Source organism: Mesoplodon bidens (genome assembly GCF_964165515.1).
Source record: "Mesoplodon bidens genome assembly, chromosome: 3".
NCBI classification, from domain to species: domain Eukaryota; kingdom Metazoa; phylum Chordata; class Mammalia; order Artiodactyla; family Ziphiidae; genus Mesoplodon; species Mesoplodon bidens.
The window spans coordinates 58,526,809-58,547,970 of record NC_138178.1 but is presented as its reverse complement, the minus strand read 5'-3'; the positions used below and the strand labels follow the sequence as shown (position 1 = coordinate 58,547,970).

The 21,162-nt window shown below is 47.6% G+C and overlaps 1 pseudogene across 1 annotated transcript in view; it reads right to left on the bottom strand.

Moving 5' to 3' along the window:
• Positions 1-2,677: 2,677 nt before the first annotated feature.
• The window catches only part of LOC308614810 (NADPH oxidase 5-like), a 110,682-nt pseudogene continuing 92,197 nt past the window's right edge, over positions 2,678-21,162 (bottom strand). The window contains exons 9-15 of the transcript in view: positions 19,631-19,762; positions 16,164-16,324; positions 11,605-11,729; positions 11,256-11,331; positions 10,521-10,620; positions 3,833-3,998; positions 2,678-2,809 (exon numbers count right to left, since the gene is read on the bottom strand). The product of the transcript in view is annotated as an NADPH oxidase 5-like (transcript). The remainder of the gene's footprint in view (positions 2,810-3,832; positions 3,999-10,520; positions 10,621-11,255; positions 11,332-11,604; positions 11,730-16,163; positions 16,325-19,630; positions 19,763-21,162) is intronic.

The following is a 21,162-nucleotide window of genomic DNA, read 5'->3' as shown; positions in this document are numbered from 1 at the left end:
CACGTGTGGATCCTTCAGGCATTTTAGAATCGAGGTGCAAGTTCCTCCACGTGCTTCCACGCCCTTTGGAAGACAAGGTTCTACATGAACAGTTGGCTGTTTGTATAGAGGAGTGGGAGAACGGTAGAAGTCTGTAAAGAGAGAGCAAGGGACTGAGGACTGGGGCACCCGTGTTTTAGGGCACTGTGGACAGAGACTGGGCGAAATGTAAAACAATGGTGAGTCGTGTGTGTGTGTGTGTGTGTGTGTGTGTGTGTGTGTGTGTGTGTGTGTGTGTGAAGTCCTGTGCTAAACAGACTCTGCCCTGCCAACTCCCCCGTGACTTTGCTATATCCTCTTTAGATACCCCAGCCCATCAGGACCTCTTAGCTTACCTCTCTCTACCCTCCATAGAGTGACAGTTGTATTTTGTTCCCGTTCTTGTTTTTGTTTTTGTTTTTGCTTTTCCAAGCCTTCCCAGGTCTGATTACGAGGGGAAAACACAGACTCAACAGGAGGAAATGGGTTCCAAGAATGTTGCCAGTTAAGCTGGTAACAACTTCTCTTGGTCTGAGTTTCTCCACGTGAGTTGGGAGCCTATCCCAGGCTTGTTGAAAATTAAACACGATCATGCACAAGTGCCCCAACATAAGGCCTCCCAGATATGCTGGCTCCCAGCCCCAGGAGAGGCTCCTTGAGCCCAGTTCTCCATCTTCCTGCCCTCCACACGGCACGTGGTTGCCTCCTTCACCACAGAGCTGACAGCTGGGTCCCACTCTTCCTCTTGTATTCTTCCTCCAGCTCCTCCCACATCTTGGATATGACGTCCTGTGTCCCATCTTTTCTCTGTCTCAGTCCTCACTCTGCGTTTCACCCTCTGCCCCAAGATGCACTTCAATATCCTCATCCACCATCCCCTTTTCTTGCTGCTTCTTTTTGAAAAGAACTTCTCCCACCGACTTTGTTTCATTGTCATCCGCAAGATGACTCCAAGGGTCCTCTCTGCTCGTCCTCTGCACTCCCCTCACTGGCTGCATCCCAGCTGCCCTCCCCCTTTGATGCCCAGCCCTTTACAATGGGTGTCACCATCATGGTTGTCACCAGCTTCTTTACCTGTTCTACGCCAAGTACTTCCAACCCACAGAAAAGAAAGGTACAATCTACAATCCCATTGAAAAGTTCCTGATTCCAACCCCCTGAAGGCAGCTTTGGGGAGGAGAGTTTAGGCTGTCACAGAAGAGATGGAGCCCAGCAAGACCAGCTGCAAGGCAGAGGATGCCCGGGAACGGTGGGGTCACCAGGGGCTTGCAGTGTGGGGCAGAGAGAAAATGCCCAGCTCGGATCAGACAGGTGAGGCTAGCCCTCCTGCGCCTGCCTGCCACCTAGGACCTCTCCTCCCCCAAGAGTCTCCTAGGGGGGCTTTTGTATTTTCTGTCCTTGCCATCCACTCCTACCCGGACAGTGACAGATGCAGACAGAGGCTGGAACACAGACCAGAGGGAGCTATGGTGCAGAGGGAAGATGCAGAGACTCAGATGCCTGGAGCAATAAAGAGCCACCCAGGGATGGAGGATGAATGTCCTGGGCACTAATGGTGGTATATCATTTCACCCTCAGCAACCGTGATCAGGGAGGACGGGGCACCGGGCCCACATACTCCAGATGAAGAAGCAGGCTCAGAGAGGTTGCCAGGGCCACGTCACTGGGGCATGGCTGAACTGAGCGTCAAGTCACAACCTGCTAGATTCCTGGGCACAAGGCCTTTCTGTGACCCCCCCATGGAGAGACACACACAGAGACGCTGTCTCCATACTGCTTCTCTAATGACTCAGTGTGTGCAGAGAAGGGAAAACCATCATGCAGAGCAAGGGAGGGACACACACAGGGGGGAGACACAGGGAGAAAGGCAGACAGAGATAAATAGGGAGAAAAGGGACACAGATAAATAGGGAGATGGGAAGACAATGACATAAGGAGAAGGGAAAATTAGCTGCTTATCTCTCCCTATGGGAATGGATTTGGGATAAAATACACATTCCAGGTCTCACCCCCTGATCTTCAGAATCAGAATTTCTGGGAGTGGGACCCAGGAATCTACATTTAAAGAAAGCTCCTCTGAGTAGCAAAGTGTGCTTTGAAATGCATCAGATAAATGGGATAGATTTGTGGACGGCTAGAGGGAGGGATAGATGGAAAACACACAGTAAAGCAAATACAGCAAAATGTTAACTGAGGAATCTAGAAAGTGGGTAACACTGTCCACTGCACAATTGTTTTAACTTTCTGTATGTTTGAAATTTTTCATAATAACATGCTGAGTGTGTGGAAGTTCCTGAATGATCGTGATGATTAGGCAGGTCTGGGACCACTGTAGTAGGAAGGGAAGGCATCCTCAGAGGACTTCTAGAGAAGCTGTTGCCCTGAGAAGGCCCCCTGCACTCCCCAACCATGTCCCCTCCATCCACCGCCCCCAGTCTGACCAGTCCCACAGCAATCTCAGAACTCACAGCAGCACCGCACAAGGCCCTGCCCTTCTCCCTGGGCTCTGAAGGAAGTCCATCTGTCCCCTAGGGCCTCCTGTTCTGCACGTTAAGGAGGATTTTCTGGGTCGTCTGAGGCTGGTCTCTGCAGGGCCCTGGTAGCAATCCGATCCGGCTGGTGGGCAGTGCGGGTTTGGGCAGAGCTTGGAGAGGCGGGGCTAGAAGTTCCCTTGGAAAAACTTGAAGCTGAACTGCTTACAATGGCCCTTGAGCACCTTGGCCAGAGCTGGGAAGCCACAGAAGAAGACCTGCTCCTTGCCCTTCTTCTCAGTGGCTAACTTCTGGAACACCTGGACTGCACAGGGTTGGGGGAGAGCAGAGGGAGAAGAGGGGGGACCGTGGACCTGTCTAGTGACACACCCAGTGGAGCCGAAGACATGATGGGCCAGGATGGCTGTCCTCCCCATGAGGAGCCCCAGGGCACAGCTGCTTGGCTTCAGCCATTAGTTTAGGGGCCGTTTGCTCAGTGAGTAACCTGACTCCAACCCTAGGGAGGGGCTGGACCAGAAAGAAATAAGACCCAGGCCCTCGGTTCAAGGAGCTGCATCCATGGGGGAGATGTGCACTAAAACAGCTGCAGTGCTGTAGGGCGATGGCACTGACCTCCAAAGCCCCAACCTCATGCTAGCCCACGGGCCTCCATCAAAATGCCGCTTTCCTGAAGGCAGACTTTCTCCCCCAGCGAGGACCCCTTTCCACCCCAAGTTCTGCTTAAGAATTGCCTTTGCCTAAAGTTCTCTTGGTGCCGAAGCCCCACTGGCATCCCATTCCCCCCAGGCTCTCACTATCTAAACATGGATCATCTATAGCAGTTTGAAAAGCAATACCTTCTGGTCACTTCAGGCAAACTCTGCACCCCAACTGTTAAGTGCTCAGGGAGGAAAAAAAATAATAAAACCAATCTGAGGAATAAAATAGAAAGACTGCAAACTATTCTGTGGCTCTGGGCCTCAGTTTCCCTGTTTGTACTAGGAAGGGATAAGACTTGATGCCTCCCTGGGGCTCTGTCCACTGGGGCCTTCAGACTCTGGTTTGTAGGGGGTCAGGGCTGGGAGAGGCCTTGGAGGTTATATGGGCGAACTTCCTCTGTGATCAGATGGGGAAACGGAGGCTAGGGCTGGAACAAAGGGAGCTAGTGATGGAGCCAGAATGTAGGTCCCCTGCCTCCCGTTCCAGCCCTGAGATCCTGGCTGGACTCGGATGCTGGCCTCAAGCTTTGCCCCTGCTTGTTTGGCCCTAATCTCCCCAGTCACTACTTCAGGCTCTCAGACCCACTAGTCCCTGCAGGCTTCAGGGCTCCAGGTGGCCTTTACCTTGTTCAATCTGGCCGCCCAGGTTGGCTGCGTGTCTGGAGGCCTGTGATGGACTCCTTCTTCTCCTTCTTGGCCTGGAGGTCGAGGGCCATCTGCAAACCAATGGCCTTCATGTCATTCTTGCCCAGCATGGAGGTCATATACGTGTGCAGCTCCAGGAAACGGCCTACGTTGGGGAGGAGAGGGCAGGGTTGAGAGGCCAGCACCCATGATGGGGACAGGGCAGGATGCCAGCCACCTTGTCCTGTGACTTGAAGGGGGACTCACACTGTCAGCCAACCGTATTCACCCAGTACCTCCATTTGACCAGTGCTGTAGAGAGGAAAGATGGCTATCTTGAGCTGCTCGAGCTGGGTAGGCCCTGTGCACGGCATAGATGAGTTATCGTATAGCCATTGTGTAATGTAAGTCTCACAACCACCCCAGGACCTGGACCTTATATTTACAGAAGGTAAATGAATCCCAGGGCAGCGTGGCTGTCCTTGGTCTCTGAACTCATGCCCTTCTGTGCCTCATGGTGTCTGCTCAGCCTAGTTGGGGAACACAAGCCATACACATATGGAAAGACCACTGGGACCAGAGAGTCAAGGGTTGAGTGAGTGGATCAGACAGCAAATGCTACTGATATACAGGGAAGGCTGGAGCGCACGCAGCTGCTTCCTGGGACAGTGGGGATTGGGCGAGGTCTTGGAAGAGGGCTGAGACTCAAAGGGGAGGTGAAGGAAGGCACCCTAAGAAGGGAGTAGCATGAGACAAAGGTGGGAGGCTGGAGTCTGTGGGGCATGATGTGACTGCCCGGCTGGAGCACAGCATCCTTGAATGGGGACAACAGCGGGTAGGCCTGGATACACACGGAGGCCAGAATGTGAAGAATCTGGAATGCCCAGCTAGGGAACGGGGGCAGGGAGAGGGTACTGGAGCAGGGCATGATGAGATGAAAAGAGCATTTCAGGGAGGGGAGTCAGAGGACTGAAGGGACAGAGCAGAGACTGGCATCTAGGAGACGCATTAGGCCTGAGCGTCCACAGCTCTGTGTCTGCAATGGGACAGGTTTGTGAGATACTGATCCCGCCAGCTCTAGGGCAATTGGTACATCCAGGTGGGCACCTCTGTGCTCAAGCAGTTTCCTCCATTCTCCCAGAGGTGGCAAACAAATGTTGTCATTTTCCCGGTGTGCCATTATGGGGAGAAGACTGGCCAGTGCCGCCCCACACCCCTGCCACAATGCAGGCCAGGAACGGCGGGGCCTGATCTACCATGTTGGATTCATGAGCTGACAATCCTTTATCCTTAAAGGATTCTCTCTCACTAAAGGATTCAGGCCATTCCAGCTTGTCCTCTATTGTTTCATATGCCACGATTAGCCCACTTTTCCTTTGGCTCAAGATCCTAGCCATTGTTAAAATGCAAATGGCCCTAGGAGGGACACCACATTTTATTTCACACATCACTGAACTTGAGTAGTGTGGTGGTGCAGGAGGGAAGAAGACATACCGTAAGGGATGCCCACCTGAGAGAGCCCTGGCCCTTCTCCCTCAGAGTCACTGCCCCCCACCCCCCCGTTCCCCCACACAGGGGTAAGAAAGGAGAGAATGAGACATCAGAATGGGAGGGAGAAGGAGGCGCTGTGGAGGTTTTTGCTCTCTCCAAGACAGTGTGTTCCAGACAGTCCTCCCATTTCTGGGACACTCTCTTAAGGAAATCATCCAAAGGAAGGGGAAAACAAAACTATGTGCTCATGCATATTAATTGCAGCTTTACTTATGATAGTGGAGAATTAGGAATAAACAAAATGTTCAGTAGTAGGGGCATGGTTAAATAATTTACGGCAAACCACTGTATCATTCATTACATAGCCATTAAATACTACTAGTACTGGTACTACTATTACTATTAAATTTATGGAGCAATTACTACTACTACTATTACTACTTCTGCTACTACTATTACATTTATTGAGCAGTTACTACTAGTAGTAGTACTACCACCTCTACTACTATTAGTACAACTTCTACTACTGGTAAATTTACTGAGCAGTTATTAAGCTCCAGGCCTTGTTCTAAGTGCTGTACAGATGATCTCTCACCCAATCCTCACAACAATCCTACGAGGTAGGTACTTAGTAGTATCCATATTTTTCAGATGAGAAGATAGAGGCAAAGCAATGTGCCCAAGGTTCTATAGCTATTATGGGATAGAGTAAAAGACTCAACTCAAACAGCACAATTGAAGCTTAAGCTATAGAAATTAAAAATTATAAACCACAAATTCTTTGACTCAAACCTCGGTATATGATTAAAGTTGAAATCAGAGGCCATGTGCTTCAGCTGCAATGAGAAACCTTGGAAGAAATTTGAGGTAACAAAGCTGTTGACTCAAGTGGCTTTGAGAATGCAAAGCAGCGGGTTAGCTGTTACCCTTTGCTTACACAGATTAGGAAGAAGCAAACCGCAAATATTTATATACCAGTAACTAGAAAATTTAAATTAAATCTAAACTTTTCCCTTAGGCTGTCATCATAAAAGCAAGTTTCTTATGAATTAATATACTTAAAAGCGTTTAGAACAAAGTCAATGCTATATAAATATTTGCTTTAATTGTTATTTACAAGAAAGAGCAAGAAGCTTTACTACAACATTCTAGGGTTTATTTGTTCTCTTCCAAAGACTGTTGACTGGTGCTTTAAGGCTTTGGATGTTTCTTATAGTAAACTATATGTGTTTGAATGTTTTTTGTAGAAAACTGTGTCTGATTACTTGAACTTATAAACTATGTTTAGCATAGGAATTTGAATTTACTCATGGCAACCTTGTGATAATTAACCAGCCAAATAAGATCTAGTTCCAGTGAACTCAACACTATAAAAAAACCTCACCAATTCTCTCGAAGTTAGAAACATATCTAGAGATATTCCTCCTTATATAAGATCTTCCGTAAGTAAAACATAACAAAACAAAATAATGACTAACAGATTAACTTTAAACATAGTACAAAACCTCAGTGTTCCACAAAGATGTCCCATGAGGACTATTAAATAACCCAGAGAAACATGTTATCATGCAATGCTTAGTAAAAAATGTAGTATACAACACTTGCTGGGCGGGGAGGGGAGGCTGCAGGGACTGGGGGGAGGACATTTAAACATTCCAGTTTAATGAATGCATAAAAGAAGGGACCATCAGCAAAAGAATTCATACATGCCAAGCTGTATAATTTTTATCTTAGACTACTTTCTAAACTTTTTGATTGCTACCTCATCAGGAAACATATTGAGCACACACCCCCAATAAATATATACGTTTGTTCACATGTTCGTTTCTACTTACAGATTACGTCTATTAAAAATTTATGCTTGAGTAAAAAGAACCATATTACTCTCTCACCTTGAACAACTAGAAAAATAAGCAAGATATATAAAACAATGGTTTCCAGACATTGGTCAACAGGTCATGTAGGACTGTCATTACTGAGGGAGGAAACACTGAAGTGAGCCTTACAATTGCCTGGTGTCGGCCTCACTGAATTGAGGAGACAGAAATTGGAGATCAGGGAGCCAGGACAGCTAGAACGTGCCAGGCACAAAACTAGAAAAAGGGCAACTGCAGAGAGGAAGAGAGACCGAAGGAAGAAGAGAAAGAGGAAGGGAGGATGAGGGCTCACTAGCTCTGGAAATCTGCATAAAGTTCCCCCTCAGTCTTTGGCTCAGTGTTAATCTGTACACATGTGAAAGAAAATTACCAGAAAACATGAGGTTTCACAGTACTTGGAGCTCAAAACAGAGCTGGCAATAGTTTGTGTTCCACCATCAAGAGTGCAGAGACCTTCTAATATACAAGGCAGTAGGATGAGTCCTCAGAGGTGCAGCACCTCAGCCCTGGGGCTGAATTAGCCCCACAATAAAGGATGCTCTGGACTCATCCTAACAAAAGTTAAAAGCAAGTCTTGAAAGTATCCAAACCATCCTAAACAATGTCACTGTGCACCAAAGCAAAGTACAGTACTATTTAAAGAAATACCACAAAATCCAGAACACAACATGAAATTCACAGTACTCGCCATCCAGTAAAATATTATCAAGCATGTAAAGAAACAGGAACATATGATTCATAACTAGGAGAAAATTAGTAATTAGAAACAGATGCAGAAATGACAGAGATGATGGACTTAGACAAAGATGTTAGAGCAAATATTATAAATGCGCTTGAGAATGTAAAAACAAAACAAAGCAGCTATGATGAGAAGAGGAATGGAAAACATAAAAGATACCCAAATGGAACTTCTAGAGAAGAACAACACAATAAGAGAAATGAAAAACACAATGGATAGGATTAATAGCTATTCTAGGTCCTTTGGTTTTTCCCTATAAATTTTAGAATAAGCTTCTTGATATCTATTTTTAAAAACCTGCTGGGACTTTTATTAGGATGGGAAGGATAGATAAGTTACTGCAGAAGAAAAGATGAGTGAACTTGAAGACATAGCAATAGAAACTATCTGATATGAGGCACAGATTGAGAGGAAAAAACAACAACCATACTCACAATAACCTGTGAGATATCAAACAGTCTAAGATCTGTGTAATTGAAGTGACAGGAAGGAGAAGGGGAGACAGAAAAAAAATATGTAAAGAAAGAATGGCTGAAATTTATCCAAATTTGATGGAAACTATAAGCCCAGATGTCCAAGAAGTTCAATGAACTTCAAGTAAAAGAAATATAAAAAAACAGTTTCTCAGAAATGTTTTGTAGTTTTTAGTATACAGATCTTGCCTGTATTTTGCTATATTTATCCTTAAGTATTTCATGGTTCTTAAAATACTATTTAAAGATTTTCAAATACTAATTATTTGTTGTTTGTAAATAGAAATAGAATTGACTTTTGCATATTCACCTTATAACCTGGACCTTGTTGAACTCACTATGAGACTGATCTAAATAAAGAGCTAAAACTATAAAACTTCTGGGAGAAAACCTAAGAGTAAATACTTATGAATTTGGGTGAGGCAAAGGTTTTAGTTAGGACACAAAAAGCATGAAGAATAAGAGAAAGAAATCTGATAAACTGGACATTATTAAAATTTCAAAATTTTGTTCTTCAAAAGACAGTTTAAGTAAATGAAAAGACAAACCACAGACTGGGAGAATATATTTATAAAATGTACACCTGGTAATGGACCTGTTTCCATAATATATGAAGAACACTTACAATTTAATAAAAGGAAGAAAAATACCTGGATTTAAAGAGCAGACAAAATATTTGAACAGACACTTTACAAAGAAGGCATACAAACAGCAAATAAGACCATGAAAATATCTTCAACATCATAATTAATTAGGGAACTGCAAATTAAGAGCATATTGAGATATCCCTATACACCCACTAGAATGGTTAAAATTAAAAAGACTGCCAACATCAAGTGTTGATGACTTGGTGCTTTGTGACCACCTAGAGGGGTGGGATAGGGAGGATGGGAGGGAGGCTCAAGAGGGAGGGAATATGGGGATATATGTATATGTATAGCTGATTCACTTTGTTATATAGCAGAAACTAACACACCATTGTAAAGCAATTATACTCCAATAAAGATGTAAAGAAAAAATGTTGATGAGGTTGTGGAGCAACTGGGACTCCACTGCTGATGGAGATACAAAGTGGTACAGTCATTTGGGAAAAATAATTTGACAGTTTTTAAAACTTAGCACATACCATACTACCCAGCAATCCCAATTCTAAGTATTTACCCAAGAGAAGAGGAAACATATGTCCACACAGAGACTTTCATAGTCAAAAATGGATAAAAAGTGGAAGTAACTCTAACATCCATCAGCAACTGAGTGGAAAAAGATTGTGGTATATACAGAAAATGGAACACTTCTCAGCAACAAAAAGGAATTAACTACTTATTTTAATTTAACATGCAACAGCATGGATAAATCTCAAAGGTATTATGTTTAGTGAAAGACGTTAGAAAAGACTACATACATATTATATGATTCCATTTTTATGAAATTCTAGAAAAGGAAAAACTATAGTGATCGAAAGCAGATCAGAGGTTGCCAGGAGCTGCAAGTGGAGAGAGGGTATTGATGCAAAGTGAGATGAGGGAGCTTTTGGGGGTAATAGAAATGTCCCATGTTTTGATTATGGTGATGGTTATACAACTGGACACACTTGTCAAAGTGCCATTGTCTTTATTGGACACTTAAGTTGATGAATTTTATTGTATGTAAATTATCCCTCAAAAAAACTTTAAAAAAAAAAGTGTGAATACAAATCATCTGAGAATTGTGTTAAAATGTACCTTCCCGGGCCCTATTCCCAGACAATCGGACTTGGAAGGTCTGGAATGAGGCCTGGTAATCTAACTTTTTAATAAGTCCTCATTTTGAATAAAAAGAAATGCCATAAAAAAGAGGAATGGAGTGGGGGAGGCTATACATTTTTATAAAATATGAATAAGAAAAAATATCAGAAGGAAATCCTTTAAAATGCCTGGATACCTGGATGGGATTATAAATTTTTTTTCTCTTCTCTCTTTTAAGTTTCACAAAATATTACATTTTATTGGGGGAAAAGAGCAGCCCCCTCTCCCCCACATTTTTGATAGAATAATCTAAACATTTTCTTAAAGAGACCCTGAACCCCGCTGCCCCACCTCCATCATCCTCAGGCCCCACCCCTCTCCTACCCTCCTGAGTCTCCTCGGCCTGGTCCATCTCCAGTCTGGTCAGCAGGCTCACAAACCACTCGAAAGACCGCTAGTCTCGGTTGATCCAGATGAAGTCCACCTACGGAGAAGGGTCCAGTTCAGAGGGGGGCCTACCTCATTCACTCATATCTGTGATCCCCAGGGCTCTGGTGTAACCACCCTGCTGTTAGCAGGGCACACGTTATCGCCCCCATTTAAGGGAGGGGGAGACCGAGGCTCGCAGAGGTGAGGAACATTGCCCAGGCCACAGAGCAGCATGGGATCAGAGCTCGGGGTCCTGAGAGCCAGGTCAGGATTTTCTCTAATAATCTATTGTTTACAGCAAGCAGTATTCTGAGATCTTAAGTTTAGGACAGCCAGAAAAACATTCCTTCATTATTTTTTTTTAGAAACTCTTTGAAGTGGCCTACACAGAATAATAAATTTTCAAACGGCAAACGTTTTCATTTTTAAAACCACCATCAGGTCACGACTAGCAAGCGTCATGGCTGTAACTGAATCCCGGCTGCCTGATTTTCAGGCTCCGTGTTCTTTAATGAGATGCCCGCCTTTAGGGCCCAGAATGTCTCTCTGGGGGAGCCCTGAACACAGAGACTAATGGATACAAGCCGGGGAGAGGTCATCTATCCTTCCCCTGCCTCTGCACAGGGGGCACCTAGCTCTGGTGTCTGGGGAGCTCCCCAGTCCTTCCTGCAGGAGGCGATGCTCACTCACCTTGTGGAATTTCATGTCAGCATCCTGCACACCAGAGTGCTGGCAGTTGGGGCAGATGTGCGTTCTCTTCTGGTGCCTGAGGGGAGAAGAGAGGAGGGGCTTTTGAGTTTGGGGTGAGTATGAGATTTCTCAGGATCCCAGAGAACAGTGCAGGGCACAGGGAGGGAGGTGGGGTGGCAGGGCCCACCCCATGAGGAGGGGGAGGGGTGAGACCCGAAAAAGAGCAGGAGAGGAAAGAGAAAAGGGGAGGGAGCCAGGTGAAAGGAGGGAGAAGGCAGGGCGGGGAGGGGAGGCCGTCTCTCAGGACTCTGCCCTGGGATGCAGGCAGGGCCACAGCCTGTCCACCCACCTGTACAAGATGCTCTGCAGGATGGAAGCAAAGGGGGTGATGCGGACGCCTGCCCCATCGAGCACAGCATGCTCGGAGGTGAAGATCCTGCGGTTGGGGGTCCCGTAAGGGCCATCGATGTAGCACTGCATGCAGGAGGGGTTAGCGGAAAGACAGGGTGGGTGGGTGAGGGAGAAGTGGACCCCGACGCTTCAGGACCTCCCTTTATATGCAGGCAGTTATCTCCTGGGCTGGAGCCCAGGAGTAAGTGGCTCCCACTCAGAGCACATTCTACACGCTGTGGTCTGAGTCCGAGTCTGGGAGAGCCCTAGAATGTTCGCGTGCAGAGCTGGTGAGAGCAGGGCCCAGGCAGCACGCCCCGTGTGCCCTGCGAGGGCAGGGGTTTGGTTCTGTTATCTGGAGACCTGGGAGTCAGACCGTGGGGACTGTGGAACCCGGGTACCAAGAGCCACAGCAAGCCCTCCCCGTAGGCAGAGGCTTCGATTCCTCTGCTTGGGGCCACCCCCTTGAGCCTCTCCCCTTGATGTTACAGAGCCGGTGGTTCTCAGAGGACACCTTGGAGACCTGCGGGGACTAGAGCAGAGAAGCTGGGTCTCTGGGAGTGGGCGGGCCAGGCATTTCTCAGAGGCATCCTCGACCTTGCCCATCTGAGCAACCTTACAAAAAGGGAATTGCCTTTTCTGCCCCAACCATTCCAGGGAGCATGGGGCACTTTTGAGGGAGAACATCAGTGGTGTGGTGGTACACGGACTCCTCAGAAAAAGAAAGCACCACCGCCAGCAATGACAAACTCCTGATTTTTAGTGTCTAGATTTCCGGTGTAAACACTGCCGTCATGGCTCTCACCAATGACTGTGCTTAATAACTGGCTCTCAAAATTCCTGAAAATGTAACAATCACTCTAGAGGTCCAGCACAAGTCAGCTTCAGGGTGTGATGGGAGAACACTCACCCCAGCCGCCTCTTGGGCTCAGCCACTCCCGATGGCTTTCATGTTTCTAGACACAGCCCCGGCCTTGAACGTTCTTTCCCTGTGCCTAGAGCTCGCTCTCCTCTTGCCCAGCTGGCAAATTCCTGTGCCTCCTTCAGTGTGTAGCTCACTTGGAGTGGCTGCTCCTCCTGGAAGCTTTGCCCAGCTGCTCCAGGCAGAAAAGCCACGCATGGGCCTGGTTCAGAGTTTGCCCCTGCCCTTGGGACCCTGCTCGGGGCTTGCTGACAGGGAGCTGCCTGAGGGCAGGGAGCAGGCCTCCTCTGCTCTGCCTAACTCCTCCAGCCCCCGAGGACAGGCAGACCAGATTCCCTGAGGTCAAAGTGCTTCCTTCCTGAAGATGAAGGAAACAGACCCCCCCCCCCAAAAAAGGGCTGCAGGGGCCTGTGATAGTTTCTCTCTGGTGAGTAGTGACCTTCACAATCATCCAGGCAAATCCCTTATTTCACAGAGAGAAGCCAAAACCCGAGAGTGTGGAAATGACTCGCCCAAGTTCCCATAGAGCTCTGGGTGGAGCCTGGGTCTCCAACTGCCCATCCTGCGCTCACCACGTCACATCACGTTGCTTCTTTGGGGGCAACCGAATTCTGTGTCCTCCACAGTGCTGGATGTGAACTGCTTGTGAGGATTATTTTAGGAAGTACACTGTGAGAGGGATACTTCTCTTACAATTTTTTAAAATCCTTCTGATTGCAAGGAGGAAGCCTTACATCATGGTTATTATATCTTTAATCTCTCTAACACTTACTAATCCCTCCTCCTTCTTTTCTTTTAACAATCTGAGAAAGAAAGAGATGGAGAGCATGACAGAGAGAGAGAGAGAGGGAACAAGCAGTGGATGCAGCTCAGGCTCAGAGCCTCACTTAGCAGGCAAGAATTTAATTACATTATTTTTGCTTTCAGAGTTATCTTCTGTTTATGGCACATGATAACTGGTTCTTCATTAAACATGGCAATCTAAAGAGTCCTTTTAAAATACGATTAAGTTGAAAGTAATGTTGGGATGTAAGGAGAAAGATTCAGTAGGAAATATTACCTGTGGGAAGTAAATATGGCAAAAGTTATGAAGGTGCCATACAGGTGACTGGCTACAGAAACACCACATGGTGTGTGGTCCTTCCTGAACGTGGCCTGCCCCTGAGGCCTTCTCTTCCAACTTCCAAGGACCCACCCACCGTTCCTGGGAAGAAAAATCATTGGCTCTCCAGGCCCCAGTCCCAGCTTCCTCAGCCTTACCCGGCCCAGGTCCTCAGCTGCAGCTTCCCACTGTGCCTGAACCCTGTCCTTTGTCCCCACGTACACCAGGCCTTCATCCCCCTGCTGTGGAGTTCCCTTGGGCCTGTAGGGCATCATCTCCACAGAGACATCCTTGTTGGAGGCCATTGCACCTTGTGCCGAGGCTCCAAAGTGGATGGGCTGGGGCTGCAAACCCTGTTTGGTTTAAAAAAAAACAGTGCTTTATGATTAAAACCACAAGATCAGTATGTGTTAGTTTTTTTAAAGATTCAGAAACTACAGAACTTTAAAGAATAATGTAAAAAAGTACCCTGAATTGGAAGACACAACTTCTCTAAACATTTTCTCTGTCCTTCCAGATCTTTTTCACACACACACACACACACACACACACTTTCACATAAATGGAACGTACTGCTTTGTAACTTGCCCTTTCCACTTACTACATCTTGACCAGCTTTACGTGCTAATGCATATACATTCACATAGTCTTTTTTAGGCAACTTACTATTCTATTAGATGGGCGATCAGTAATTTCTTTTTTTTTTTTTTTGTATTTTATTTTTTATTTATTTATTTTTTAAATTAGTTTCTGCTTTATAACAAAGTGAATCAGTCATACATATACATCTGTTCCCACATCCCTTCCCTCATGCATCTCCCTCCCTCCCACCCTCCCCATCCCACCCCTCCAGGCGGTCACAAAGCACCGAGCTGATCTCCCTGTGCTCTGCGGCTGCTTCCCATTATCTATCTACCTTACGTTTGGTAGTGTATATATGTCCATGCCTCTCTTTCGCTTTCTTTAACTGCTTCCCTATTGTTGGGCATTTTGGTTATCCTCATTTTCTCATTCTTGTTAACAACCACGGTATATTATATAAATTAGCTCTTTCCCTTTATCCTAACTGATTTTCTTCATAGCGTTTATTACCACGTGACACATTTTATATCTATTTGTGCATTTACTCTCTATCTCCCCCTCCAGAAGGACAGCAGTGCCAATGGCTATTTTGCTTATTGACATATCTCCAGCATCTAAAACAGTACCTGGAAAACAGTAGATCCTGTGCTCAATAAATATTTGCTAAGTGAATGAATGAACAAGGTGGTTAATGTACTTCTTGTGTACGTGTCCAATTAGCTTTTTAGGCTAAATCCCTAAAAATGGCATTGCTGGGCCATTGGGTATAGATATTAAAACGCTGACACATATAGCCAGACTGCCCACCAGAAAGATTGTGCCAATTTATTCTCTGGCAGCGGTGCTTAAGACCCCAAGGAAACGCCGCTTTTAGTGTATCTACCCACCAATCTCAGTGTGCCAAGACTTGCCCAGCTTTGAAAATCAGCTTTCTCCTTTGGGAGGTTTCCCCTGATTAACAGGAAAGAACACTCTGCTTGTTTCTAGCTACCTCTCCATTTCCCGGAGCTTTGCTCTTGGCACTGTTCTAGAAGGTCCCTCTGGTCTGACCAGGCAGGATTCCACATGGTTTTCTCCCCTGGACTTTAAATTCCACAGGGGCAAGGCAGGGCTGGGCCAGGCCTGGGGGCTTTCTTCCTTTGACCTTCAACAGGGTTTCCACATATTAACCTGTCTCCCGGCTTAGTGGTACAGCCTACTAAGTGTTCAGGCACCCTCAGCCTCCTACATCTATCCCTGCTTCCTCAGGTGCTGCTCTGATCTCTCTGTATTCCTCCCAAACCTCCCAGAACCTGTATTCACTCCAGGCACTGGCAGATTGTCAATTTTGTGCAGTTCATCAGGGCTCAAAAGATAACAATGCTGATGGTGATGGTGATGATGATGGTGATAGTGATGGTGACGGTGATGATGATGATGATGTGATGATGATAATATGGTGGCGGTGTTGATGGTGATGGTGATAATGAATGATCCCTCTGGACCATGTTGCTCAGTTCACTCAATACTTGACATGCATTCATTCCATTGGTCCTTAGAAGAATCATGTGTAAAAGGAAAGTCAACGGTGGGAAGCACGTCCAGTTTGTAGATGAACAACTCGAGGCTCAGCAAGGCTAAAAGATGTGCCCAAGGCCATACAGTTAGAAAGCGTTAGAGCAGAGAGGTGGGGGTGGGTTTTTCTCATCTCAATTTCCCCCTCTTTGCATTGTCCCCTTCTTTCTAACGGAGCACACTGGAGGGGGGAGGATCTGGCGTGGTCAGGCTTCGAGGAGGCTCTTGGACCACACAGTCTGTAGTCGCCTCGCCCTGTGTGCCACCATCCAGCCGGTGTACACGACAGCTCCTCAGTGGTTGCCAACTAAGAAGGCAACTTGGTCCCCATGGGTTTGTCACCATGGTGGAGACTTACTTCCCTGCAGTCACTTCCCTGCGGCTTCCTCTGACTCCTTCTCATCTTCAAACTCCTTGAGAGCCTCTCGGAACCACAGCCCACTGGGTCTGATTTCTTGAAGGACTCATACAGCCTGTTTGTCCACTGGCCCTGGGACTGGGTATGTAGCCAGATGGTGTCTGAGCAAGAGACAGGGAGGGAGAAAAGGGTTCAGCACTGTTCTCCAGCAGGGGCAGGCCCGTCTCACTTGGAGGGATTGGGACTGGGCGTCTGCCCCTTAAGTCCTCCTTTGACTGTCCTTCCTCAGGCCCAAACTAGCAGCCACAGTCATGGGACTTGGAGAGCCGAGCTCTCTGTGCAGACCTGGCAATCTTGCTCAGTGAGGTCAACCTAAGGGTTCAGTCTCCTTTGCCAAGGCAGGGGTCAGAGTGGACCTGAGCACACTGGGAGCTCCCTAGGGGTGGGGGCCAGGCCTCCTCCATCAAGCCAGGGTCTCACCAAGGTGGGGACCCTCTCCCTCCCACATTCAACCGGGTGCCTGACAACGGCTCTGCACACAGTAGGTGCTCAATCAATGGTGGGAACAACAGCTTGCACTGCCCTCAGTGTCTGGGACGCAGGGGCTGCTTACTAAGGTTCTCTGTTGAGTGGATGACTGATGGAAAAGCCTGTGGGGGCTATCCCTGTGTTGAGGGGTACCAGAAAGAACCCACATGAGAGTAAGGAGGCCCCTAAGAGATCTCCTGGTCTGGGGTTCTCATCCTTTTTCTTTTATTTTAAACCATGGACTCTTTTGGCAGTTGTATGAAGGAAATGGATAGACTCCTTCTCAGAATACGGTTTTTAAATACATTGAATAACATATGTAGAAATTACAAATGAAACCAATTATAATGAGACAGTTATCAAAATATATTTTTTAAACTTTTGATTTAAGAATACATGTGCGTTTTTGTTAATACATGAAATAACGAGATGCAGCAGGAGTCACATGGCCACTGGAAACATGAATTGGCAATGAGCATGAATGATAACCCAAAGTATGGACAGCAACCGTAATGTGATATGAAGAAGAATCCATGGTTTTCATTTCGAAAAAGGCACACGGATTGGTAATGCTACTATGGTTTGTTACCTGCATTCACACCTGAAGAAAATGCTAAATTTTAGTTAGCTGTTAGTGAAAACAAAGATGTCACATTTTTCTGTCCACCTAAGCTCCTGAATGAACTGGTTGGACCCTGTGTTTACAGAGAGGTGAGGCATGCTCTCACAGCTTTGTGAGGAGGGGACTGAAAAGTCACGTGCTTGGAACCCTACTCCCACGCTCCTTCCTGGCGCTTCCTCACCCTTCAGAGTGCAAAGAGGCAGGAGGGCTGGGCTATGCCCTGTCGCACAGATGCACGCTGAACTGCCTCACACAGTGACTCATATGGAGAAGGCCTCTTAAATGTCAGCTGAATTCAATCAGCCACACCTGCCAGCCTGAGTCCCACTCCTGATTCTGTAAGCCAGCTCTGCAAACAAAGTTGGAGGATTTACCAGCCCCCGTATAGACTCACTCAGCTCACTGCAGGGGACTCAGGCCCAAGATGTGGGCAGATTCCAAGCTGAGACCCTGAAGAAACCCCTTCAAGAACTGGTCAAATAAATAACACATCTGTAAAATAAACATGGTCATTATAATATTAGTATTGATACACTGGAATAGTATGCAGCCATAAAAAGGAAAAGTTCTTCTTTTAAAAGAACTGACATGCAAAGATTTTCATGACATACTATTCACGGAGAAAAAGTGGGCTTCAAGACAGTGTGAACAGTGATCCCTTGCATGCAGAATTACCTCTGCTTCTGATTATCCATGGAGATGTATCGAGATCTGGAAGGCAATGGTTTTGTTTTTTTTTTCCTTGTAAAATTTTATTGGAGTATAGTTGCTTTACAATGTTGTGTTAGTTTCTACCGTACAGCAAAGTGAATCACTATACGTATACATATATCCCTCTTTTTTGGATTTCCTTCCCATTTTGTTCACCACAGAGCATTGAGTAGAGTTCCCTGTGCTATACAGTAGGTTCTCATTATGGAATCTATTTTATACATAGTATCAAGAGTGTATATATGTCAATCCCAATCTCCCAATTCATCCCATCGCCCCTTTCCCCCTTGGGACAATGGATTTCTTTGGGTGGAATTACTTGAGGGATTTTAATTTTCTTCGGGACATGTTTCTATACTGTCTGAATTTTCTGGAAGCATATCTGTTCTTTACAAAACAGCAAAGGAAAGAAAAATAGGAAGAAGATAACCCACCCTCTCTAACCCACACCCTCACCCCATTGTACATCCAGGCCACCACTCACATGATTCCAGGGCGGGTGTTGTGCAGCTTCGGGTGGGGAACCCTGGACTTGGGTCTGCGCCCTGAGCTGAGGGAGATGGGCCAGGGGGTGGGAGGCATCCTGAGTGAAGCTACAGCTTTTAATGGGGGTGGGTCAGAGAACCCTGGCAACCAGAAGCCTTTACTCCTCATGAAGCCGAGCAAGGGTCTCGCTGTAACAGGCCATGCAAGGCCTCCTCTGTCAGAAGCACCGCTTGAGGTGGGAGGGCCAATGCCCGGCCAGGAGGTCAGAGGTCCAGCTTGTGGCCCAACCAACAACTCAGGACCAGAAGGCAGGCCCACACATGGTTGCGAGTCAGAGGACAGCTGGGCAAAGGGAGGGTCAGCTGAGCAGTTCTATGGGTGCTGGGTATCCAGAGGGAATAGGGGTGGTCCAGGGATAGGGGAGAAGGGTGCCAGGGCTTCTGCTGTCTTGGCACCCCACAGGGCTCATGCCCACATGGAGTGCGGAAGCCTGGCTTCCTGTCACAGTCCCGTTGGAAACGACCTGGTCCCCTCTCCTCTGAGCCACTGTTCCTCCACGTAAGACCCCTGTGGGCTCCCAACCGCCTGCGCCATCCTGCGTTCCACTCTGTGTTCAAAGTCTTTTACAGTCCCACCCTGGTTCTCGTCGACTTTGCCAGCCACTGCTGTCTGCCTTTGGTCCCTTCTCTGACCCTCTCTCCCGCCCCCACTGCCCCTACTTCCTTCCTCCCTACTCCACCCAACCCTCAGCCCAAACTACATCAGACCCTCCTACGCTTCCACGTTTTCATGCTTCTCCCTCCGCCTCCACCCCCTCGTCCTTCCCTACCTAGGAAACTCCTATGAACCCTTCAAAGTTCAGCTGAAATGCCACCCTTCCCACTTCCCCCACCAGGCCAGGCCCTCCCCTGTGACCCTCACGGCAGCCAGTACAGCCCCAAACACCCCATTCGGTCAGCTTCTGCACGTCTGCCTGTGTGTTCCAGAAGGAGCTTTGGGAGGTCGACTTTGTGTGTCTGGTCTTGTTCACCTCTGTGTTCCTGGTTCCCAGCCTTGCCTGGCACTCGGCAAGGAGTCAGTAATACCTGCTGAGTGACCGGAGGGGCTGCCGCAGGCCTACCTTTCTGCTCGGGAGCGCTGCTGATGGTGAAGGGGTACCACTCGTGGTGCGCGATGGTGGGGATGTTCAGATACAAGTAGTCACCAGGCCTGTAGTGGAAGGAGGGGGCTTCTTGATGAGATGGTGAGTGACCTGGGGAGAGAAGAAAGAGACCAGGGTCATCTGTGCAGGCCCAGAGCTGCCGGGGGCCCCAAGGCCAGAGGATGGAGGCTGGGCTGTCTTTCTCCACCATAAGCCAGGCTGGCCCCAGACATGGGACTCTTCTGTGCCTGTGAGTGGGGTCTCGCCCCTGCAGCACAACTGCCAACCAGGGGGTGGGCAGTGATCAGAGAAGGGAAGTCAGGCTGTGTCTGAAGTGGGGCTCATGGTGTGATCCCACTTCTTGTGGTGTAAATACTGCTTCTCAGTGGCCCTCCCCCCCTGTGAAGCCCCTGACTGCTCCAGACCCTTTCTTGGAACTTCTGTGGTACTTGGGTGGTATTCCAACCGTGAACCGGCATCTCCCCAGGATACAATTGCCTCCTGGTTAGTAGCTTTGGTTTATTGAGCACTTACTGTGTGCCAGAGCTGTGTGGAGCTCTTCTAGTGCTATCTCTAGTCCTCACAGCGACTCTCTGAGATGAATGTCATTCTTTCTCTACTTTACGCAGGAGAGGCTGAGGCTCAGAGAAGTTAAATGACTTGCTCAAGGCCACCAGCTAAGAAACCACAGGATTTGAATCCAACCACTCTGTCTGATGTCAGAAACCTCGGCCTCTTAGTCAGCTTCTGTGTCCTCACTCTCAAGCTGTCCAGAGTCAAACCCACCCAGAACTGCCTTCCTTTTCTCCAAAAATGGCCCCAGTTACTCAGGCAGCTGCAAGACAACCTAGAGGCCTTCCCCACCTCAGCCGCAAATGCAGCCAGTTACCTCTTGAGTCTTTCTGTGACATGCCCCCTCCCCACCCAGTTCAAGGTCAAGGCTTTTGTGAGCTCTCATCTACATGTATGCAACAGCCTCCCCAGTGGTCCCCTCCAAGCCATCTTCTACAGAGAGAGTAAAGAAATGCAGCTGGAGTATAAAGCAGCTCAATACCACCGCCCGCCCATCCCCCACCCTGCTCAAGGGTTCCCCGTGGCCTGCAGAGTGAGGCCACTCACCCTGAGGCCCTGCCCACCCCTCCAGCTTCTCCCTGGCACCTTGGCTCCAGCTGTGCCAAATTACTTGTAGTCCCCCAAGCACAGTATGCTCTTTCATAACTCTGTGCCTTTGCCCATGCTGTTCCTTACCCAAGCAAACCCTTCCCTGTCTTGTCTATCCAACAAACTCCTATTCATCTTTCAAAACCCTGAAAAGGCAGCTCCCCTCTCATTCTGAAGATTCTCTGATCTCTAAAAGACAGAGTTTTAACACCTCCTGGGATTCTTCTCTTACCAACACAGCCCTGCACTGTAACGGAAGGGCTGACTCTCCTAATAGCCTGTGTGCTCGTGGAGAGTGGGACAGTGCCTGAGCCTTCTCTGCATCTCTGTCACCTAGTGCAGGGCCTGCC